This window comes from Herpailurus yagouaroundi, unplaced genomic scaffold, assembly GCF_014898765.1.
Source record: "Herpailurus yagouaroundi ecotype Mexico unplaced genomic scaffold, PumYag 100, whole genome shotgun sequence".
Taxonomy (NCBI): domain Eukaryota; kingdom Metazoa; phylum Chordata; class Mammalia; order Carnivora; family Felidae; genus Herpailurus; species Herpailurus yagouaroundi.
In genome coordinates, this window is record NW_024412391.1 from 19,588,216 (window position 1) to 19,598,120 (window position 9,905).

A 9,905-nucleotide genomic window follows, 5' to 3' on the forward strand; every position below is an offset into this window, starting at 1 on the left:
TGATTTTTTCTTCTAATTATTACATGCGGTTTACATTATACAATGAGGCTAATTGTCTAAAATGAAGTGAAACTAAACCAACCTATTCCCATGAGTTTGAGTACAAATTAAGTGACTCAATCAGGAGAAGAATGAACCCAGTGCCAATATATAAATGATCTTGTGTTTTTTCTGACAGAAGAACATGGTCTCAGGTTGTTTTTCCAGTAGGAGAAAGCTCCTCTTGTTCCCTAAGAGCTGTAGCAGGCTGCAGTCAGAGGGCGCGAACAGAGTGAAGTTAAACTTGTCCTCAAATGAATAAACTTGTGGCCTTGGCCTCATTAGTTGTGTGGAGTGCTCTGAGTTAACAAGTTGTAGCCTAAACAATTCATAATTGTATTCACATACTACAAATACCCTGAGCATCTTTGTGCATAAGGAAATAAATAGTCCTCATCTTTCATGGCTCAATGTCATGTCTAGGAAGGTGCTTACAACTATTCTTTGTGTGGAAGAAAGTCATGGGCTACTGGTCCAAATACCAACCTGCTTTCAGTGTCTTTCTCCCCCTTCAGGACCTGAGCCTTAGTCTACTCGTCTCCTATACTTTTTGGTTACAGAGAGAGCTCAGGCTATTGACTGTCAAAAATTCAGACTCCAACTGAAGTATTTTCCTCATGGTGCAGCTTAAAGCAGTGATGAGTGATGATGGCAGCTTTCCACTGCAACGGCAACGCAACCCAAGCCAGTACTGAAGCTGCAGTCCACCGGGAACTGCTCAGCGGGCACTTGTGGAGGGATCACAGCCTTCAGTCCTGCGCTGGCGATTGTGCAGGCAGTGCTTCAAGCTCTGCTGTTTAAACCACATTTTGCATCCTTTGTATACTTCGTAAGGCATGGAAGAGAAACTAAGTGTGGAAGAAGCAGTTCTGCCAAGAAATCCCAGGGCTCTGCCTAAGTCATCTAACCTATCTGGGTCTCAGATCCTGTAACTATAAAATTAAAGTGTTGGGCTAAGGGGCAATCTGGTGGCTCAGTCGGTTAAGCCTATATCTTCGGCTCAGGCCATGATCTCGCGGTTCGTGGGTTTGAGCCCAGCGTGGGGCTCTGTGCTGACAGCTCGGAGCCTGGAGCCTGTTTCGGATTCTGTCTACCTCTCTCTCTCTCTCTCTGCCCCTCCCTCGCTTGTGCTCTCTCTCCCTCTCTCAAAAATCAATAAATAAATTTAAAGAAAAAAATAAAGAAAGCATTGGGCTAAGTGACCTTGAAGTTGCCTTTAAACTCTGAGAATCACCTGCATAGTGATTCAGGTTATTAATCAGTAATATCTTCCCAAGTAGTTAGCCATGGTGGCAGAAATACCACCATTAGAGCAAAATTCCTTCTGATGGGATTGCATATATAGTGGTTTCTGATTAAAATGTAAATCTCCATAGAAGTACTAATCTATCGTTAGCTATTAACAATTGATTACATCAATTTTCAAGTGTTGGGACAAACCAGCTACATCTTGAAGTGAGCAAATGAAGGAGGGAAGATCTAGAACATGGTAAATCTGACTGGTGAAGAAAAGATCAGATGCAGCTTTGCAGGGAGAACTGTCAGACAGGGGGCAGTTTACATGGATCTTAGGGAATCCCAGGGAAAGGAGCACCATGATGAGGAAAGATGGATGGTAAAACTCGAAGTCGGAGGGTGCTCAGGTGTATTTGACACTGGGGCCCAGAATCAATATGCCCCATAAATGGGGTAAGTAGATAGAAAGCATAACAAAGTTCACTGTCTAAAACCCAGAATATTTTTTTATTCTAATTCAAGGTCTTACAGAGCATGCTCTAGATATATTCCAATCCTTAATATTAAGTTATTAAGATAAAATCAAGGCAAGTTTCTTGGTGTAAGATTAAGGCTATATTTCAATGTTTATTTCATAAAGAAACCATCAGAGCTTAATCTCAACATGCCTAAAGGAGATTTACTTCTAATTTTTGAATCAGAGAATATAATGGAAAGTTTTAAATAGCCGTGCCCACCAGACATTAAGGCCAAGTGGTTTTTTAAATCTGGTTTTACTTTTTTCCATTAAAGCGTTCTTGTGGAAACTACAGCGCATACACAGGTAGCTCAAGCTCAAGTTTGGGTTCATGTTTCCTGGAACTAATACGCTATGGAGATTGGAAGGTTTTATTCTCAAAAAGTTTTTGGAGTATTTCAGTAAGTTCTTTAATTTTCTTTGCATAAATAAACTAAGTGGAATTTCTTCAAATGAAGTGTTATATCAAAAAAGAAAGTGACCCAATACAAGTTAACACTTATTTCATATCTGTATCGCCTTAACCAATCATAGAGTGTTCTATGGTCTAATCAATTTGGAACGTACAAATCCAGGCTTACCATTAACAGCTTGGCTGGAAATCACTAAGTGCTCTATAGAATATGTAAGCTGGGAAGTGACAGTTTCCAAGTTACATAAAGACCCCCTGGTATCCAATGATGGGAATAAAACATCGAGTTTATGCATTTGGAATGCAGTGTAAACATGACAGAAAATTATAAGGTTACTCCAGAACTTTTGTCTGCTTCCCGTTTTCAATGACTCCAAATCTTGGTTCCCTTCCAAGATTATTTCCCTGGGTTTCAGGCTTGCTTATCTCAACATCTCCATGAGACTCTAAAAGACATTTTAAATAAGGCAGTTCTTGCTCTGCTTGGTCCCATTATCCACAAATTTTAGTCACCAGTGTAGTTATATTACATCAGTCTTCCAAAAACACAGTTCAAATTCCAGTTACCACAGCACATTAACTCTAAGTAACTGCATAAAAATACAGCCTTAACCGCTACGTTGTTAGTTCCCAAATTGCTACATAAATAACAGATACATTTTATCATCAGTGATCAATCATGTCCCTTCTCTCAAAGTCTGCTGGTGACTGGGTGCTGCGTTTTTGTTATTCAGTTAATTCAGTGTATCTGCACAGACAGCAAAGCATGTAGTTGTGTTACCTCCTTGTCTCCCAGTAATAAATCCACCTTATATTTTACAAAACGGGACAATCGAGAGAGGATATTGGCTAACAAAGAAGAAAGTGCAGCAATGAAACAAAAAGTGATAGCTGATAACATTAGAAGTGAAATTAGAACAGAACGAACATGAAGTTATAGAACAAAGAGCTGATCTTGTGAATGTTAACATTATCCCCTTTTGAGACACTCTAGATATGCAGCCAGAGGAGCTTACTGAAGGCAAATGTACTGACATAAATGAGGAAAGTGGTTGTAATGGGAAAGGTGAACATGTCCCAGAGGAAATGATGCCAGTGAAGAAAGTCACATTAAAAAGCTTCCAGAAATTTCACAACATTGGAAGCTCAAAGGATTCAAACTTGGAAAGATTTATGACGATTTTCCAAGTCACAGAAAGATGCTTGCTCCATATTGTAAGCTATATGAGAAGGAAAAAGCAAGCACTGTTCAAAGTTTCTTTTCCATAGGAAATAAACATCTTAATTTTCAGCGTTTCTAATGTTTTAAATTATAGTATCTTGAATACTATTTTTTGCTTTTTCATTTCCCTATATGTTTATAGAGTAAGAGAGCTTTTAAATGCTTACATGGTCAGTTTGTAGTCCCACATTACCACAGGAAGAGAGGACACTGTATATAACAGTTCCAAAACTGAACTCCTGGGTTTCTCTGGAAAACTTGCTCTACCTGCAGTGATTCCCATCTTAGCTCATGACAACTGTGTCCTTCCCTGCTTCTTAGATCCAGAGCCATGGAGCCATCCTTGACTCCTCTCTTCTTTTCATACTTCAGATCCAACATGTCAGCAATTCCTGTCGGCTTTACCAGCAAAATGCATACAGAATCAGATCTCTCTTGATTTCCTCTACTGCTACCACCTTGATCCTGTCGCCATCATCTCCATCCCTCACATTAATTATTCTAAGAATCTCAACTGAGCTCACAAGTTGCACTCTTGCTACTTGCCTCCAGAGTCTCTTCTCAAACCAGCAGCCAAAGTGACTTAGATGAAACAGAAATCAGATCCTGTGAGTTTTCCTAAGAACCAACCAGTGGCTTTCCAGTTCACTCATAGTAAAAATCAAAGTCTGTCTAAAGACCTATAAGGTCTGAAATAATGTGCACCCCTCCCCCACCCCAGACTTTACCCCTGCCATGTTTCTTCTCTGATCACATTCCTTACCTTCTTCTTGCTGCCCTGCACCAGTCACACTAGCCTCTAAGTTGTCTCTGAAACAGGGTCTTGCCTTAGGACTTCACACCCGTTGTTATTTCTGTCTATAATATGATCCCCCAGAGATTTCCCTCATCACCTTCAAATTGTCGCTAAAATGACATTTTCTCAGTAAAGCTGCCCTAACTACCCTAATTAAAACTGTAAATCTCCACCCTTGCCTAATTCTAATTTACATTTCCCCCCAAAGCATCTATCACCTTCTAACATACTGTAAATATCCCTTTTATTACCAGTCTTCCCTTCCATTTTCCCCAATAGAATGGAAGCTCCACAAAGGCAGAGATTTTTGTTATTTTCACTCATGTATTCCCAAGTCCTTAAACGTGGCAGGCACAAACTTGGCACTCAATAAACATTTGCTGAGTAAATAAATGTAATGAATGATGCACAAAAATATAAGGTGTCTCTATACTGTTAAGAAGAAAGAAAGAAAGAAAGAAAGAAAGAAAGAAAGAAAGAAAGGAAGGGAGGATGGGAACAGCAGGATAGATATGCATTCCAACAACTTTTTCTTCATAACCCAGCTCAAGAGGTGTCGAGAAATGTTGCTTAGGGCTTTGAAAGTAGAGACTCCAAGGCAGGCAGGTGGGGACAAGTGTTTCAACAGCAGAAGATTGATAATCAAGAGATACAGCTCTCTCAGATTATCCCGAGAGAAGAAGAGTCTTCCCAAGGAGCTAAGGGTATGGACTATGTGCTTACTGAAGGTGCAGAGAACGAGGGACAGCACATCAGAACAGTCCATATTTGAGACAACAGTGCTGAAAGAAGGGAGATATCATGAGTAATTTAAGCAGCTACAATTAGCAGAAAACTTCAGAGGAGAAATGTTAAAACAGGAGTTTTCAGTTTTCTTGTCAAGTATATGTTGCACCTTTGAGAAAATCTACATTAAAAATCTGCAATATTCCTCACAAATTGTCTAGGATTCTGGAGGAGTCAGTAACTCTTGTTTTATTAATGCAAAACTGTAAAGTTCTAGGCCAGGAAGGGAGTTGGATAGTGCCTTAATTTTGTTTATCACCACAGAATCACAAACTATACCTGTATGCAGAGATTCCCTCACTCCTTCCTGATCAGTATTTTCTCAATAGTATCCTCTATGAAATAGGCAAACCAGACATTCATCCTAAGAGAAATGAAGAGGGAGTTAATTATTGATTTAAAAATGTCAGACAAAAAATGATATTTTACATTGGATGGAAGATAAATACCATGATCTGTTTTATTTAAAATTTAATTTTATCATCCACTTACTTGGAATCCCTGGTTTTCCTTGAGAACATTATTAACCATCATTAAATAAGCAAGTCTCTCAACCTGTGGAGCACAATGTATATATATATAATTGTCCATGTGAGAAGCAGCTCAGTTACAAATCAGCAGCCAAATGTAGAGGATCAGCTACAAGACTTCCAGTTTGGAGTTTGGAGTTGAAACCACTGCTAGTTTTCTGTTCATGATGTCATGATTTATAAGGGTGTCACTCTAGGTCAGGAGGTATACCATGGTAGCATATTTTTCTTCTTCTTTTCTTTTTTCTAAAAAAGTAGATGATACACAATGTTACATTAGTTTCCGATGAGTAACACAGTGACTCGACAACTCTATACATTATGCTGTGCTCACCAGAAGCCAAGGGTTGTCATCATACAACCCTATTACAATACCACTGACTGTATTTCCTATGCAGTAGCTTTCATCCCCATGATTTATTTATTCCAGAACTGAAAGCCTGTGCTTCATACTTCCCTTCACCCATTTTGCCCATGCCCCCACCTGCCTCCCCTGTGACAAGCACCAGTTTGTTCTCTGTATTTATGGGTCTGCTTTACTGCTTATTTCTCTGAGGTGCCCAGTAGGATAACCTGAAACAGAATCATGAGCACCCTACATGTCTGATTCTATAAACACATCATGCAAATTTGGTAATTATCTATCCAGATGTTTCAAGTTGATCCAACAACTGAAAAAAAAAAACCCACATCAGACATTTAATTTTTAATTTTGTTTTCACTTTGGGGATATATTTCATTATACCTGAAACCTAAAAAAAGTACAAAGAATTTTTCAGAACATCATTCCAGTTGGTAATGTTTGGAAAAAGAGTTCCAAATGACACACTGATATAATCTTTACAAATGTATTCATATATTTATGCCTTATTTGATGTTCTCAGTGTAGGTCTGTGTATGTGTGTGCCTGTGTACATTCACAAAATACATCAATTATCTCACTCATTATTTGTTTATTCAACTAATTTGTATAAAGTGCTCAATCCTAGTAGATGGATGTGAGGACAACGAGAACCATCCGTCCATGCAGGAATCCAGATTATGGAGAAGATGGTTGGGGGATTCCCAAGGACACGGGAGATCAGATAAACTGAGGATTTTCACTAAGCAGAGAAGGACTAAATCCAAGTGACTCCAATGCCTTACAAAGCCTCCAGAGGAGGAAGCAGTTTTAGAAACCATTTTTATTATGAAGTTCCCTAAGGAGGATTCTAGCATCCCACCCTCTTCCCACGAGTCTGGCATTGTCCTGTGTCCAGCCACCCCTGGTGAAGGCTGTCTTTCTCCACCACCAGCAGAGAGTAAGCTGCAGATTCTTTATTCTTCTACCTCCTTCCTGGTCCATATTTCTGCTCTTAATGTTTTCTTCTGGGGTAAAAAGGGGAAGAAGGGGAAGAAATAATAATGATACATTAAAGAAGCCACAAAATTTCTACCTTGGATCTGGATTCTATCTTAATTGATCCTTGGGGTAAAACTCTCTGCCATGGAAAGGATATAAAGAACCATATTCATGACTTTTAAATTCATGTCCAAGAAAATATAGCACTTAAATATTCTCAGTCTATGGTAATTTTCATCTCCATACATAATTTAAAAGGCATCATCCTTCAAACATAATTTAAAAAGCAACGGGAGATGGTGAAAAGGTAGGACTTTTGCAGTATGAAAGACCTGGGTTTAAATCCCCACTGTTCTATCTCCTGTCTGTGATACTCTGGCAGATTCCTGAGCTGCTATAGTTATGTTTCTTTGTCTGTGTGAAAGAACTAATGAATCTTGAATATAGAAGAAAGAAGGGTAGAGTTTAAATACACAATGAGGTTTCAATGATTATTTGTTCCTTCCTATTGAACAGATACGGACATGCTCTTTAATTTTCACATTCTTTAAACTGAGGAATGAGAGATAACATTTATTGGAAACTTACTATGTTTCAGGCACTGGGTTAAGTGCTTTCATAATCCATTAATTACATTAATTACATCACATTAACCCATTTAATTCTTATAATAACTTTATGAAATAGGAACTATTGTTATCTTTTTTTAATATATAGTCAAAGTAACTGAGTAATGTAGAGTTGTATTAATGTACCTGAAGTTGAAACTCAGACAATTGGAGTCTGACTGTCCCATCTCATCTATGCCATCATCTGCTAGACTACAGATCTCTTCACCAAAGCACCAAACATTTCTTTCAAATCAGTGTTACATGAAGTTTTAGGGAAAGAATTCTATCTAAAATAGTGAAGCACTTCATTAAAATAGTCCTATCCTGGGGGGAGGAGGGAAGATGGCAGCGTAGGAGGACGCTGTGCTCACCGCGCGTCCTGCTGATCACTTAGATTCCACCTACACCTGCCTAAATAACCCAGAAAACCACCAGAGGATTAGCAGAACGGAGTCGCTGGAGCCAAGCGCAGACGAGAGGCCCACGGAAGAGGGTAGGAAGGGCGGCGAGGTGGTGCGCGCTCCACGGACTGGCGGGAGGGAGCCGGGGCGGAGGGGCGGCTCGCCGGCCAAGCAGAGCCCCCAAGTCTGGCTTGCAAAAAGCGGAGGGGCCTGACGGACTGTGTTCCGACAGCAAGCGCGACTTAGCGGCTGGGAGGTCATAAGTTAACAGCTCTGCTCAGAAAGCGGGAAGGCTGGAGGACAAAGGGAAAGAGAGCTGCTGAGCCCCCTGACGACAGAGCTCAGTTTGGTGGGGAACAAAGGCGCTCGCCAGCACCATCTTCCCCGCCCATCCCCCAGCCAAAATCCCAAAGAGAACCAGTTCCTGCCAGGGAACTTGCTCGCTCCGCACAAACACCCAACTCTGCGCTTCTGCGGAGCCAAACCTCCGGCAGCGGATCTAACTCCCTCCTGCTGCCACAGGGCCCCTCCTGAAGTGGATCACCTAAGGAGAAGCAAGCTAAGCCTGCCCCTCCTGCCCCTGTGCACCTTGCCTACCCACCCCAGCTAAGACGCCAGATCCCCAGCATCACAAGCCTGGCAGTGTGCAAGTAGCCCAGACAGGCCACCCCACCCCACAGTGAATCCCGCCCCTAGGAGAGGGGAAGAGAAGGCACGCACCAGTCTGACTGTGGCCCCAGCGGTGGGCTGGGGGCAAACATCAGGTCTGACTGCGGCTCCGCCCACCAACTCCAGTTATACACCACAGCACAGGGGAAGTGCCCTGCAGGTCCTCACCACGCGAGGGACTATCCAAAATGACCAAGCGGAAGAATTCCCCTCAGAAGAATCTCCAGGAAATAACAACAGCTAATGAGCTGATCAAAAAGGATTTAAATAATATAACAGAAAGTGAATTTAGAATAATAGTCATAAAATTAATCGCTGGGCTTGAAAACAGTATAGCTGACAGCAGAGAATCTCTTGCTACAGAGATCAAGGGACTAAGGAACAGTCACGAGGAGCTGAAAAACGCTTTAAATGAAATGCATAACAAAATGGAAACCACCACAGCTCGGATTGAAGAGGCAGAGGAGAGAATAGGGGAACTAGAAAATAAAGTTATGGAAAAAGAGGAAGCTGAGAAAAAGAGAGATAAGAAAATCCAGGAGTATGAGGGGAAAATTAGAGAACTAAGTGATACACTAAAAAGAAATAATATATGCATAATTGGTATCCCAGAGGAGGAAGAGAGAGGGAAAGGTGCTGAAGGGGTACTTGAAGAAATCATAGCTGAGAACTTCCCTGAAGTGGGGAAGGAAAAAGGCATTGAAATCCAAGAGGCACAGAGACCTCCCTTCAGACGTAACTTGAATCGATCTTCTGCACGACATATCATAGTGAAACTGGCAAAATACAAGGATAAAGAGAAAATTCTGAAAGCAGCAAGGGGTAAACGTGCCCTCACATATAAAGGGAGACCTATAAGACTCGTGACTGATCTCTCTTTTGAAACTTGGCAGGCCAGAAAGAGTTGGCACGAGATTTTCAGTGTGCTAGACAGAAAAAATATGCAGCCGAGAATCCTTTATCCAGCAAGCCTGTCATTTAGAATAGAAGGAGAGATAAAGGTCTTCCCAAACAAACAAAAACTGAAGGAATTCGTCACCACTAAACCAGCCCTACAAGAGATCCTAAGGGGGACCCTGTGAGACAAAGTATCAGAGACATCACTACAAGCATAAAACATACAGACATCACAATGACTCTAAACCCATATCTTTCTATAATAACACTGAATGTAAATGGATTAAATGCGCCAACCAAAAGGCATAGGGTATCAGAATGGATAAAAAAACAAGACCCATCTATTTGCTGTCTACAAGAGACTCATTTTAGACCTGAGGACACCTTTAGATTGAGAGTGAGGGGATGGAGAACTATTTATCATGCTACTGGAAGCCAAAAGAAAGC

General features: G+C 40.9%; 1 long non-coding RNA gene across 1 annotated transcript in view; it reads right to left on the minus strand.

The window, feature by feature from the left end:
* Positions 1-5,286: 5,286 nt before the first annotated feature.
* Positions 5,287-9,905, minus strand: part of LOC121028392 (uncharacterized) — a 234,810-nt gene continuing 230,191 nt past the window's right edge. The window contains exons 3-4 of the long non-coding RNA XR_005789208.1: positions 5,501-5,784; positions 5,287-5,372 (exon numbers count right to left, since the gene is read on the minus strand). This is a non-coding gene — a long non-coding RNA (uncharacterized LOC121028392). The remainder of the gene's footprint in view (positions 5,373-5,500; positions 5,785-9,905) is intronic.